We start from the raw sequence: 15,368 nt of genomic DNA on the forward strand, positions 1-15,368 counted from the left end.
GATGAAAACAGTGGGTTGGGGTCCTTGATTAGGGAGGGCCTATATAATTAAGGGCGTGGCTAAAACATATAGTATAGACTGAAATTTCCATAGTTACCTTCCTCACACATTTGCCTAGAATCACAACTGGAATTGGCATAGGTGACCAGTGCTCGGTGCGCTTTGCAGAGTATTTGATGACCATGTATGCTGAACACCTCTTTGCCCCACTGACAAGCACTGTGAAAAAAACTCACTGCCATCAGCCACAATTATAAATACCTAGAAGTGATTCGATCCAAATTATGCACTAGACGAGCAATACGCTGCCCAAAAAAAAGGCATAACACAACATTCTGGAAAAAGGAACACACACACAGTGTTTTTGCATGAAAAGTTAAGGGCATGAGTACAGGGCCCGAAAGGGACCCGGTTCAACGTCCATATGAAAGTACTATCGGGTCTGCGACCACGAGGGACCCGGCCCACTTAAAGCCCCGTCCGTCTCTCTCATCCACCTAGGCACAACCGGCCCAACCACTCTTCCCTTCAATCCTTCCCTCTCTAAAGCGCGCTCGTAGGTCCTGGACGCAGGACTCCCCGGGGAGCAGGCGCGGTTCGTCCATTGGGGCGTGGGGGCGTAGCCCCCCCCCCTGCCCGACGACGCCCGCAGCTCCCTCATGACAATCATGTCAATGAATCAACATGACGTCAGACCGCCGGGCGGGCGTCATGTTGATTCATTGACATGATTGTACAGACGGCAACACAAGTACGCATGCGTGGGGACGGAGGGTGAATTTTTACCCGTGCCCACGCATGCGCACTTGTGTTTTGGCAGCGTTGCGCATGCCCATCAGGACCCCTAATGGGCGTGCTGCGGGCGAAAGGGGACCTGTGCCCCTGGCGCCAGGATAGGCCAGGGGCGCTGTGAGCCTGTGACGTGTGCGGGACCGGCAGCAAGGTAAGAGTGTGTGTTTTTCGGTGTTCCAGTAAACTAGCTTGCACAAATGACTTGAGATAGTTCAGTGTGTTAAAGCATCTGCTGCAGAAATGTGTGCGTCTATTCCAGGTCACCCGTTTTTCAAAGCATGGGGTTTTGGAAATGTAAAAATTCTCAGAATTTCTTTTTTGATAGTTGCAACAACAGCCTTCAACAGATTTCATTTTATAAACATTTTCCAGAAAATGAGTTAACAACTGTCACCACAAATATAATGTACTCTTTGAACTAAGGTTATAAAATTTCAAAATGTTAACAAACGGTAAAGGCGGAATAGCATGATATATGCATTTATTATTGCATGCATGTTGGTGTATGTTTGTATGTGAATTTGTATAGTACATACCTAGGGCTTACAGGATGGCAAATACATGGGCGGTAGAAGGTTTCCAGCATAAAAAGGTAGGGGTGATGTAATATGTAAACTGGCACATCCTTCAACATCGATCCTAAAGGCTTGTTAGAGTCCATAATTTATTTTTATATGGTCATAAAAATACATGAATGATGGATGGATGCAGGGTGGGTGCATTAATGATTGTTCGGTGGATGGGTGGGTGGATGGATGGGTGCATGGATGGATGCATGCATGATGGGTGGATGGATGCATGAATGATGGATGCAGGATGGATGGGTGGGTGGATGCATGAATGAATGATGTATGGATACAGGATGGGTGGATGGATGGGTGGATGCATGCATGATGGGTGGATGCATGATGGATGGATAGGTGGATGGATGCATGAATGATGTATGGATGCATGGATGCATGCATGATGGGTGGATGCATGATGGGTGGGTGGATGGGTGGGTGCATGAATGATGTATTGATGGATGCATGCATGATGGGTGGATGCATGATGGGTGGATGGATGGATGCAGGATGGGTGGATGGATGCAGGATGGGTGGATGGATGCAGGTTGGGTGGATGGATGCAGGTTGGGTGGATGGATGCAGGTTGGGTGGATGGATGCAGGTTGGGTGGATGGATGCAGGTTGGGTGGATGGATGCAGGTTGGGTGGATGGGTGGGTGGATGCATGAATGATGGATGGGTGGATGCATGAATGATGTATGGATGGATGCATGCATGATGGGTGGATGCATGATGGGTGGGTGGATGGATGGATGGATGGATGGATGCAGGATGGGTGGATGCAGGATGGGTGGATGGATGCATGATGGGTGGATGCATGATGGGTGGATGGGTGGATGCATGAATGAATGAATGATGTATGGATGCAGGGTGGGTGGATGAATGATGTATGGATGGATGAATGGATGCATGCATAATGGGTGGATGCATGGATGCATGCATGCATGATGGGTGGATGCATGATGGGTGGATGTATGGATGCATGGATGCATGCATGATGGGTGGATGCATGATGGGTGGATGCATGATGGGTGGATGCATGATGGGTGGATGCATGATGGGTGGATGGGTGGGTGCATGAATGGTGGATGGGTGGGTGCATGAATGATGGATGGATGGGTGGATGGATGGGTGAATGATGTATGGATGGATGCTTGCATGATGGGTGGATGCATGATGGGTGGATGGATGGGTGGATGGATGGGTGCATGAATGAATGATGTATGGATGCAGGATGGGTGGGTGGATGGGTGGATGCATAAATGATGTATGGATGGATGCATGTATGATGGGTGGATGGATGGGTGGGTGCATGAATGAATGAATGATGTATGGATGCAGGATGGTTGGGTGGATGGATGGGTGGGTGGATGCATGAATGATGTATGGATGTATGCATGCATGATGGGCGGATGCATGATGGATGGATGGGTGGATGCATGAATGAATGATGTATGCAGGGTGGGTGGGTGGATGCATGATGGGTGGATGCATGATGGGTGGGTGCATGAATGAATGATGTATGGATGCAGGATGGGTGGGTGGATGTATGGGTGGATGTATGAATGATGTATGGATGGATGCATGCATGCATGATGGGTGGATGCATGATGGATGGGTGGATGCATGATGGATGGGTGGATGCGTGGATGCATGCATGAATGATGTATGGATGCAGGGTGGGTGGGTGGATGCATGAATGATGTATGGATGGATGCAAGGTGGTTCGGGCTCGCTCGCTGCGCTCGATCGCTGCGGTGCAATATGCAAATTAGTTTACGCCCCACCACTTTCAAATGTCACCAGCTGCCCCTGCCGGGGATGTGGGCCCATTCCTGTTTGGCAGCTCTCGGAGCAGGCAGGAGAGAGACGCTTGAAAGCCGCCCTTATCTTAGGGGCGGATTCCAAGAGATTCGCAGAGCCGTCACTCCCGTGCCCAAGCGCGTCCCTTCGCACTGGGCCCAAATCTGACGCGCATGCGCGCGTTGAGCGGCGGCGTCGTTCAGGAAGGGAAAGCGAGTGAAGGTAATTAGGGGAACATTGTAAAACAACAAAACGAATAGATAATTATACTAATGGAAACGTGTTATCAAGGCGTCGCTTGCTGGCCAACCACAGTTGTCAAAAAAACGTGCTGCCATTACCAAACACATTTTATCAGTTACTGAATGTTGAAAAGTGAAGTCCAGTCAGCCACTGTACCTGAAAATAGTTTTGCAAAATTTACAATCAGTGAAGCATCGGTATCAAAAAACCTTGTCATCAGAAACCTTATATTACTAAACCACTACTTCATTACATCAGTTATTCAAGTCAAAAGTTGTCACAAATCTTGTTTGGCCCTGAAGTGTGACAAATGTGCGCAAAATACACAAGGAAAAAAAATAGATAATTGAGGTTCCAATTTCCACATCCTGATTCACATATTCATAAGTGGAAAATTCATAGTGCTAAGTGCACTTATGAAAAGTAGCTATGGCACATTTTCTCTATATGTAAGTTTAGGGATTAGTAGTGCGAAAGGAAAAAAGAATGCAGCGAAGATGGAATTGTAAAACGCAAAATACAATGAAAACCGGTCAGCTTCCTACTCTGGAAACGCAGGTAAAACTACTGCAGTTAACAGCAGATGTACCCTCCTCTCCATGGTCTGGAAGTCAGCAGCGGCTCCTGTGCTATGACGGAGAAGCGTCTCACCGCTCACCCCTCCCCCCCCCCCACTGCCAGCAGCCTCAAAAGTTGACAAAACAGGATTATTTTATTTCAGTTTTATTTTTCAAGTTCCAAGGGCTGAGCCTGGGGGGGCCGGGCCAAGGGGATGACCATCCAATAGGGGGAGTGGTTGCACTGCTGTCAGTGCGCATGTGGGTTTGGCTGACCGTCTTAGGAAAGCCAAACTGACATGCGCACTGAGCGGTCTCCAACCCAAGCAGCGTTGCCGGGTTAGAGACAGCAGGCACAGGTTTCCAGTCTCTCTGCAAGCATAAATTCAGGCCGCTCATGCTGCATTTGAGCAGCGTCAGGATTAGCCATTGGGAAGTCTAGGAGCCTGTGTGGAGCCAGAGAGGAGCAGTAGAGCGGCGAAGCAGGTGGGCGGCAGGTATGTTTTTTTTTTAATGTTTCTTCATCGTTGTTGATTTCCCTCCACCTGCCCTCCCACCCCACCTAGCCACTCTGCCATGACACCAGCTGCTACTGAGGGGGGAAGGAGGCACCCCATATTTGAAGGGGTGTATAGAAAGAGTCTTCAATCGAAAGATTTTCCACTTAGGGGGCGCAAGGTTAAAAATGCACATGCTCCATTATTTACGCATGCAGATTTTCCACCCTGTGGGAAATTCGCATTAGGAAATGTTACAGCTGGACAGTTGAAGTACACCTTGCTATTTAGGGTTCCAAGAATATTCCTATGGTTTTTGGGAAATGCCCAAAAGGTCAGCAATATACTCCTGTATAGGAGGAATTTTATAGGAGTAGATTCGAACTCATTTAAGGTCTTCTTTGGTAATTGGGCCTTTGGTTTATTATTCCCTCTGGATTTCCTATTGTTTTGTTTTTTTTAGACTTGTGCTGATGGAGATATCCCACATCTGCTCTTCCTTTCCCCTTTCTTTTACAAATGCAAGACACAAAAACGTTAAATTGTCATAAGCTATAGCTCTCTGCTGCTGAGAACTTCTGGCATGAAAAAAGGGCGGAATTGGCTTCTGTCACTAGAGTTATACGTCTTTTTTTCCTATTTCCATGTATTCTTATATGGTTGGTGGAAGATGGGTAATGATTATTTAACTCCTCTTTTTTATTTTGAAATTGTATAGTTTTTTATTTCTATTTTTTTTTAATAGTATGTATTGTTTGTGATCATTTATAAAAAATATTTTAGGGCTGCAAATCAGTATTTTGCTAACTTGCATTTTACGGCTAACCAAGTTAGTTCTGTGTTGGCCCTACAAGGTGCAAACTTGTATCCTCTAGGTTGCACAAAACTAGCCTCCAAGCTCCCTCAGTGTCACTCCGACAGCACCTAAACAACACAGCACACTAAATGTTTCATGCATAATGATAAAGCTGCCTGGCAAAGTATGCCTAGAGCTCACTAAAATTCCTACCACTCTACACACAGCTACTCACTCGTAAACCAGCCTTCCTCAGACCTCATCAGTTTTAAGGACATTGTCTGTCTGAGTTGTTACCAGTGTTTGGCCCCTTAAGTTTTACGGATAGTAGGTGGAACTGTGGGTGAGGGGGTTATTCATTTACTGGCAGTGTCTAGTGTCGGGATATTGGGGTGGGTCACAGGGGTCTTCTCTGCTGGATGGACTGCAGGGGGATGTGTGACAATATACCCCATGAAATGTATTCAAACTGCATCCATATTAAAACAACCTTAAGTAATACCAGACACCACTCGCCTACAATACCCCCTCCAAACAGTTTCAAAATAGACTCCCAAAAAAGCACTTAAAAACAAAAACCCACATTCACCCTTTAAAGGTCAAATTAAAAACCCCTTATAACACTCTTTCAAAAGCAACCTTCTTAAGGAAGTCCTCGAGTGAAAAGAACAACTAGGCTTCCCTTAATTCAACCCTGCAGCAACACAAAAAGAGCAAGAATGGGTTCCTGAATGCCTCTTTGTTGGTTGACGTCTTGTTGGTTTTTACAACCTATCTTGAATTAGTCACCTAAAAACTGCCATAAAATCCCTCTAATCGTGGCATCTTGCCAGCATGGCACTCTTCCAAATATAGCACAGTTGAAGGCCTGCCCCTCCTATTACATCACTCCTTACAGACTCTAGTTGGTGCACTTTAGCGAATACACCAAGCGTGCTCATCTTCCTTGAACTTTGTGTTTCCAGTTTGTGGGTTGAGGTTATCATGAGTCAGGGATAAAAAACACTCTTCTCGCATTAAGAAGACAGGATGTGGAGTCAATGTTTGCTTTAGTTTCATCATGCCTCACGTTACTACTTGGATGCCATTTATAATCATGGTCACTCATGGTGGCCTAATGGGCCGACGCACATCCTGTTTTAAGGTCAACAAGGACTGACATACACTTCCTTCCATCCCTTGAAACATTATAGGTGACGTAAGCAGCCTCGCATCTCTTTCGCCACCACAGCCACTGGCAAGAGCCGTACCATTGCCACTGGGGGTCATGACAACAGATGCATTGGCACTAAAAGTCAAAAGAAAGTGACGATTTAAAATAAAAGCCTTATACAGACAGATCAATGTATTAGACGAATGCTGCAGAGATCCGAGAACAAACTATAGGTTTTAGATTTAAAACCTGCCAGCACGGGCTGTCTTTCTACATTTCGAAATCAATAAGCGCTATATAAGAAGCACACAAAAAATGGTATTTGTGGAGCTTAGTGCAAGAGTGGTTGTCACTCCAGCCTTTATTACTTTTGAAAGTAGCACACAAAGCCCGACTACTTTGTCATAGTTAAGCATTATGGCGTAGACTTCGGTTTACTCCTGCTACAGTTTGTGCACAGGTCGCATGATTGAAGAGTACGCCATTACAGAATACAAAACCACCCACAACGACTGTACAGAATAGAGAGGGATAAAAGAATAATTGCAGGTGGAGTAGAAGAGCCGAGTACAAGGGCGGTGGAAGATAAAGTGGTACACAAGAGTGAGTGCGACAGAGGTTGGCAGGAGTGTGGATGCAATGAAGTAGGGCTTAGGGCACATTGTGGGCGGAGGAGTAGCGGAAAACTGAAGAAAGGGCAGCTGCCAAGCGCACTTGTTAATTAAAGGAAGCAGGAAATGAATTAAAGAGGGTACAAGAGAGAGAGTTAGGAAAAGTCAGAAAGGGAGTTGAAAAAAAACAGGAGTAGGGACGTCCTTCTAAGTGGTCATCTATTGACAGAGAATTACCAGAGGATGAACAGGAGAGAAGAAGAAAGAGCAGGAATGGAGCACTCATCTACTGAGTAGAACACCCTCTCAACCTTGGGCCTCCTGGTTAACCGCAAAGCACACTCGACCTGAAGGGCACCTACACCACACATTGCTGTAATCACATCAGCAGTTTGTACTCCGAGCCCAGGCTTCCAGGGAGGATGATGCTGCCACCACCACCACCACCACCTGCCGCCGCTGCAGCTGCTGCCGCCGCCGCCGCCACCACCACCACCACACCCCCCCCACTCATGATAATTTGAGTCAAGCTCTAAAATTTTAGGATTTTTTCCACACCTGTATTTATCAAAGGTGCAGACTACTGAATTGAACTGACAAGGCATTGGACAGGAGCAAAAGCAATATATACTGCGATATGATAAGTCCAGGCCCTGAAACGTATCGAAAAAACAGGTCTACACTTAGCCTACATAACAAATTCTCACTAATCAGATAAATATATAATATCTCTCACAATACAAAGATACATTTCCTAACAAGGGCAATCATTGATTAATAATCCTGAGGTTAATATTTATACAGCTATTCATAAATATATATGTAGATACTGGAATTAGGTGTTGCAGGCAATCTCAAAGAGCACACATCAAAATGTGCCGGTTTTATAGGCCTAGAAGTGCACCCAGGAAGTTGGCTGTAACAATGTTCCATGGAACTGTAACTCTGCAGATGGATACTTTGTCAAGGGACATGGCTACTAGCCTTCTAGTAAGATGTAGAATAAAACTCAATTCTTAGATGATTTAAGGGCGCCTTCGGTAAAAGACAACCAATGACTGAGGTTTAGAGGAACTAGTCCGGATCAAAAACAATACAGACTCCCCCCTACAAATAAGCCTGTATTGATTGTCATTCAGCTATATATATATATATATATATATATATATATATATATATATATATATATATGTTTCTCTCCTCCAGTGCCGGTTTGCGCACCTTGGGCTGTCGTGGAGCGGTCCTGGATAGGCCACCGACCGGCCTTCAACATGTACCAAAATTACCTCTTTTGTTCTGAAGTAAGCCAGGACACCCGGAATGTGTTTGCAGAAATTTATTCAGCAAGTGAAAAAGTGCGACGCGTTTCGCCGATAAGGCTTGCTCACGCTCGTCAAACAAACAATGACGCCCATTTTTAAAGTGCTCAAAACACACCCCCAATGTGCGCATATAGTCACCATGGTAATGCGGGCTGCCATCTTGTACAGGTACCAAATATACATTCATTACGTGCATAAAGCATAAATGTCATAATTGAACCTTGTGTCATATTTACAACCCATGTTAAAACGTCAGAATATAAAACGACGCAAATATAAACAAAAGGTTTGCATGTTGTGCTTCATGCTACTAGATGTAAAAAACATGAACATTTATTGTAAACCAAGCACATTTAAAGTATTGAATTCATTAATCAGATTCTCGTTATACCCAATGCTAAGGAGTTGTGTAAATATCACAAATTGGATGCATATCGTGAATCGCGGTCACGTGATCACCGTGTGCATAACATTTAGGTCATCATTGGATGTTCAGCTGTACGCCTATAGTACGCATGTTTCCATTGGCTCTCGCTATGGGGATACAAAATGTAAACATGGTGACAGCTATGTATTGTTCACAAGTGAAGCCCGAGTGGGCTCAAAAAGCTGTCATACAGTCACAATAATTCCGGTAAATTATGAACCATATAGTTCGAATCATTGCCCCAGTGGGCATGTATTATATCAAAATTGGTTTGCCAAAAGAGAATCGGCGCGTAATTCCCAAAATATGTTTCCAATGTGTCCAAACATTATGCAACAAGTCCATGCCCAAGTGGGCAATTACAACTCCATACTGCAAAGGGCATTAACAGGGTAAGTATGTAAGGTTCAACAAGGTCACTTTTTAGCTGATTCATTGTATCCAGCAGGTCCCCACATTACCTGTGAAAAAATGATAATTAAACTGTTACAAATTAATTAAAACCATTTGAAAATACAACCTTCCTGCCTCTTATATCAAAGAATACAATATCATTGCTACTGCTTTATTATCTCATTTGATAACCCTCCCTGCATTTGATACTCTCCCTTCCTTATCTCCTTCCTCCCCTTTATATCCCCTGTTTTCATTGCAGCAACCTAAAGCTGCTCTAGTTTATACATTATTATTGTCTAATGCTCAGGTTAGACCTAAATCTATTACTGAAAGTGCCTGGGAAACTGACTTATCTATTTCTCTACCTGTTGATGTATGGGACCGTTTATGGAGTAAATTGTTTAAGATTTCAGTTGCTGCTCGTATTACACAATCGTTATTTTTTTATCTACCATAGAGTTATTATTACTCCTGTGAGTATTGCTAAGTCCTCTCCATCCTCCAGTGATCTTTGTTGGTCCTGTGCTTTGCAAGCTGGTACACTTAAACATCAACTGTTTCATTGCCCCTCAGTTTTACATTTTTGGAAATCTGTTTGGAATATTTGCATGCGCATGTTTCATTTTTCTGTTCCACTATCGTTTGTTACTATATTTCTTGGTTCTGAATCCGATGACCTTGATATTGCTTCATCAAGTGCAAAATTACTTGACTTGTTTATTGCTCTTGCTTTCAAAGTTATTCTGTCTTGTTGGAAAGATAACTCCAAACTGTCTGTTCACACTTGGTGGAATTTCATATGTGATGAACATCGTATTGCCATTGCTACCTCTTCCTCTTCTATACCCTTGAAAATTAAATCTGATCTTCTCTGGCTTCCCCTATCTAACTTTTTATCTTCTCATTCCTCCATCTAATTATTATACCATCTTCTCTTCTTCTCTGTTTCTCTTCCTTTCTCTTCTCTTCTTTTCCTATTTCTATCCTTATTTTCTAGCTTTCTTTTCTAATTTCATTTCTCTCCTCCCTCCCCTCACTCCTAATTGATTTAATATTCATAGTCATTCTATATCATCTGTATTAATCTATTTGACTCACATGTATGACTTGTATTATTATCTTGTATGTTCTCAAAACAAAAAAAATAAAAATTTCTTAAACTGAAATATGTAACCACCTCGCCATAAAATGAAGAATTTGGAGTCGCACATCACATTGCTCACGTGCACTTTATTTCCATTTATGCTTTGTTTGGCAGTCCTGACGCGTTTCGTTGGTCCTCCAACTTTCTCAAAGGTATGCCGCACACTAGGTCCCTGCTCCGATTCCTACAACAATTGCCATTTCAATTTTTCTACCTTCAGTGGGTTGTCCCTCTGGTGGGCGGGTTTAAATTACGGCATGCTGGATCTTGAAGTTAGGTGCAGGGCATATTGAAACCCTCCATTGGGTGGTGCATAAGTTCATTATATATATATATATATATATATATATATATATATATATATATATATATATATTTCTTTTTTTTTTATATCAGCAGTGGTATCATCATATTGATTAGGTATGTCAGAATTAAATCTATGTAACCAAGGAGTTGTGTAATAAAAATGGCGACAGCACTCCAAATGTGTAAAATGATTTTTCCAGCAGAGAGCAGCAGCTCTAGCTTGAGAACTGATGAAGGCCCTTTGGACATCAGAGATATTCCACCAGAACCTACCCTCCGCTGCTAAATCTCTCACTTCCAGTGCTTTCTGGTGTAAAGTCAACATTGTAAATACTGGCACCAGTCTGACGGCAACACCAAATTTAATACTACAGTGCAACGAAGCGAACAGTTTAGGCTAACAATGGAATAAAAATGCATGAGTAAATCTAGGATCTGGCTTCACATTTAAATCAAGTAAAGAAGTTAGAAAAGGACATCTTTCGACCGCTACCCTTATAAATGAATGAGCGTCAGAACTATTAGCATGCTGGGATACGTAGAGAGTGTCCTAGTGCTACAGGCAGAAATCAATCATGGAACAGGAACAGAGCAAATTAAACATTTTACAAAAACATTCAGCAAACTTTCCCCCACCTTCCCTAAAACAAGAGCAACATATTTTGATTCCTTACTCTCCACTCCTCTACACCCTCAGCCCCCAAATGAAAGAAAACACTCTGCCTGCCTAATCAGGCAGGAGCCGTGAGCTTGTCTAGACAGTGTTGGTAAGACAGGCAAGTAAGCCACAGCTCGTGTATCCTCCATGAAGACTATTGATTAGATTAGCCACCACCTGCTCCCGACACAAGTTATTGTGTCTTGATGAAACGCTCATGGAGGAGGGAGGCCAAGCACGGTGTTACATTAACCATTTCCCAAACACCAGATGATCAGAAGAGCATACAGACTCCTTCTTCGGAGAACACAAAAAAATAAATCACAAGGGCACCGCTAGGCTTGTCACTGACATGTTTACAAGCCAGACAGGGGCAGGTACAAGCCACCTTGGGAAATCACACATTTACTAATTTAGACTTGAGCCGAGATGACCTGCAACTAGACTTCAACATGACAGCTGAGATGTACACGCCATAAGAGTCCAGCAGTAGCTTTTTCGGGCAAGGCAAAACCTGGAAGGCTATCAATTGATTGCTGTGCATCTCTGTCATTTAAAACGGCCTATTCGGCAACAGCATCACTCACATCATACCAAGATAGGAAAAGAGATCAACAGGACAAAGTTTGGCAGGCCACCCCACTGTCACTGGGCATTGCTGCAGATCTTGCAAGAAGAGAGCTTACAGATTGTAGGACTGTTTTGCGTCTGCTGTGCAGCACAGGGATTGGTCTGTGCCATTTCATCATCATCCCCAAGATTCATGGTGAAGGAATCTTTTGATGCTCGTCAAAATCTTCTAGCTGAAAAATTAACTCTGTGGTGTTATTACAGGAAGTTCAGTAGATGGGCTCCCATCATTATAGGGCCCATGGTAGTATGGGCAATCAGGTGTTAGAAAGGATTTCCGCTAGGGCATTACCCGCAGTGGCCCACCCTAGCCAGGATAAAGACCATGCAAAAGAATCTTTGCTAGAAGGAAACCTATGCAGTATCACCTTTGACAGATCCTTGATGTTGATTGCATCCTATCATTGAGAAAGGGTGCCATTTTATCCTAGAGAACAGTGACAGTGTACCATATCTCCTACTGATCGCATTCCATTGCCTGTATCTTTTACTTTATATGCGATTAGCCAATAGGTCATGTAGAAATGTCAGGGACAGCAGTTCATAGGAAACTGTGAGCAAAATCATTAATGCCAAGCACTTCCTACTGACAAAAAAATGGATGACATCTTCAAGCAACATTCTGGGCCCTTACAGGTGGGTAAACAACTTAAAACAGCTTGGGAGCAAAGTAAATTATCTAGCAGACATCACACTATGTACATCATGTGTGACACAAGTGGGGATGAACTATGAAAAACACAGAGGTTATGCCCAAATTACCCTCCTATACATGAGCAAGGTACATCAAAATATGTGTATAAACCAGAAAAAGTACAGAGGGATCAATTCAATATTTCTTTTCATACAGGGATAAACTAATTACCCTGATGTTTCAAACGATTTTTTGAAAAAATATATTCACAAATTACAAAAACATATTTACATGTCAAGTGACAAGGTGGGGCACAGACAAGTTATATACAAAAAAATACATATATACTAAAGACTATACAAAAATGAAACACCCTAGTTTGCATTCATCTCTATGTACAGTACAATGTACAAAATATATACATCACATATACAATATCTACAAAACATATATACCCTAAAGAAACACAAGACATTATCACCGTGTACACTCTTAAATCAAAGTGATAAACTTCTAGGAAGTCCTAAGGAGCGCCAGAGGTTTGCCACCCCTAACTAATTATTTATGATTGGCGCTTATATTGGAATATGAACCAATTGAAACTTTAGAGCGGACTCCTTCTTAGAGTGTCGACGCAGTCGCGGTCTCGTTTCAGCCACTCGTTTCTATTGGCTTCATCAGGACAAGGGCATGAATACACTTAAACAATGGTGCGAGAGCACTCTGCAATCCCTAATTAGTACAGGGACGGGTCAATATAGGCACTCAATCCAGGAGTACCTCAAGGGACCAAAACCCTTTACGTGCCCACTTCAATATTCAAGGGATAGCTTCTAGCTTTATGGAGTTCTCATGTAACTCTCCTCTTTCTAACTCGGGAATTCCATTCGCTTCAGATCTACTCCTCACACGGCTTTTCAAAATACCGCCATGGCGTGCAGCCTATCAGTGAGAAAGGGTGCCATTTTATCCTAGAGAACAGTGACAGTGTACCATATCTCCTACTCATAGCATGCATTGCCTTTATCTTTTACTTTATATGCGATTAGCCAATAGGTCATGTAGAAATGTCAGGTACAGCAGTTCATATGAAACTGTGAGCAAAATCATTAATGCCAAGCACTTCCTACTGACAAAAAATAGATGTCATATACAAGCAACATTCTGGGCCCTTACAGGTGGGTAAACAACTTAAAACAGCTTGGGAGCAAAGTAAATTATCTAGCAGACATCACACTATGTACATCATGTGTGACACATGTGGGGATGAAAGCTGATGAGACAGTAATAAGCAGGGTATGAACCGCATGCTTAGCAAATGATTAGTTCAAAATAGCTGGTAAGCCAGTTACAGATGCAATGCCAAGTATTCCTAAAAGGTCTCGACAGGCGCTTGATTTTCAGTCCTGTAAAAATAGCTAAAGCCTTCTCCTTGGAAATCCAATCAAGAAGCGATGTCACATTCAAAGTCCTGGGGAATTCCAGGTCTCAGTTTCAAAAGCCCTTCCCAGATTGGGCCAGGCACCAGAACTTTAAGGCAGCTCAACCTTATCCTTTATCCTGTTCTATGACAACTAGGGAGTAAGAAAACAACACTTTGCCTTGTTCCAGAGCCCCACAGTAGGATGGAGGCAGCAATGTGATGCTCTAGAGTTTTAGCAGTGGGCCACAGAATGGAGCAATGACTAGACTCTCAAACAGAGCTGAACTTAACACTGGGACCACCATGTTGAGGAAACGCAAGCCAAGCGGAAGCACTGGGGACACTGGTGTTCCAAAGCCCCACACAAAGGCATTAATCTGTTCCCAAGTTCTGAAAATATTTAAAAAATGAATTACCATAGTGTCCCTCATGCACAGACCAGCATACTCACTGAGAAATAACCCTTACGAGCACAACCGGTGAAATGCACATTATATTATGAATCCATACTTAAATGGAGGCAAAGCTGAAAATCAGCACCAGTGCCCTAGGACTGAGAAATTTAGCTTTTTCAGCAATTGACTGCTGATTTCTTGGGAGACTAACCCCGGAGCCCTTAGGCCACTCTCACCGCACACTAGAGCCCTGCACATGCAAATAACTTAACATATAATTACCATAAATTGAATCACTGTATATTTCTCCATCTATAAAACTATTTGTTTTACTATTGTTTTGCTAGATTTAATTCTAGCCAGGTGTTGTACACTGTATTGTGCATAAAAAACTGCTTCCTCCAGTAATCCCATTTATTTAATAGTAGCCTCTAAGGCATATGTTTCACGCTGAACTTCTTAGATAAATCGAAGGAGGTTAATACATAATTCATGTTGGGTGCGGTTTTTATAACAAATATAGACACAAGCGTTGCTGAAGACATTGCTAAGGACTTTGTTGTAGTGAATGACAACCCATGGCGTTGGCTAAATCAGCTTTATTTCACTATGTATATAGGAACCAGATGTATTGCCAATATTTCCAAGAATGAAGGATCATTATTTCCCCCCCACCCAAAAAAGCCACCCATGTAGTGTCATGGAAATATTATTTTTTTGCTATACAACATTCAACACGCAATGCCATTTATTTTTAATCTCATTGATTGAAACATCACATAGTCCAGGCATTGCAGCTCCTGGAAATTCCCAAGATGCAAAATATCGGTGCCAGACAATGTTGATGTATTGTTCCATACCAGCCGCCACTTTTCTACTTAGTTGTAATTGATTGTTTCACTGCTGCTCCTATTTTCATCAAAATGTATCCTAATGCACAACACTGGCATCAGGAACTGTAATCGAGTCTGATCCAATCCCTAACGTACCCCAAGAGACTCAATCATTCACTCCC

General features: G+C 43.0%; 1 protein-coding gene across 2 annotated transcripts in view; it reads right to left on the bottom strand.

Annotated features, from left to right (window-relative positions):
* Positions 1 to 15,368, bottom strand: part of SEMA3F (semaphorin 3F) — a 371,011-nt gene that overhangs the window by 268,440 nt on the left and 87,203 nt on the right. The window lies entirely within an intron of this gene.

Source organism: Lissotriton vulgaris, unplaced genomic scaffold, assembly GCF_964263255.1.
Source record: "Lissotriton vulgaris unplaced genomic scaffold, aLisVul1.2 SCAFFOLD_509, whole genome shotgun sequence".
Taxonomy (NCBI): Eukaryota; Metazoa; Chordata; class Amphibia; order Caudata; family Salamandridae; genus Lissotriton; species Lissotriton vulgaris.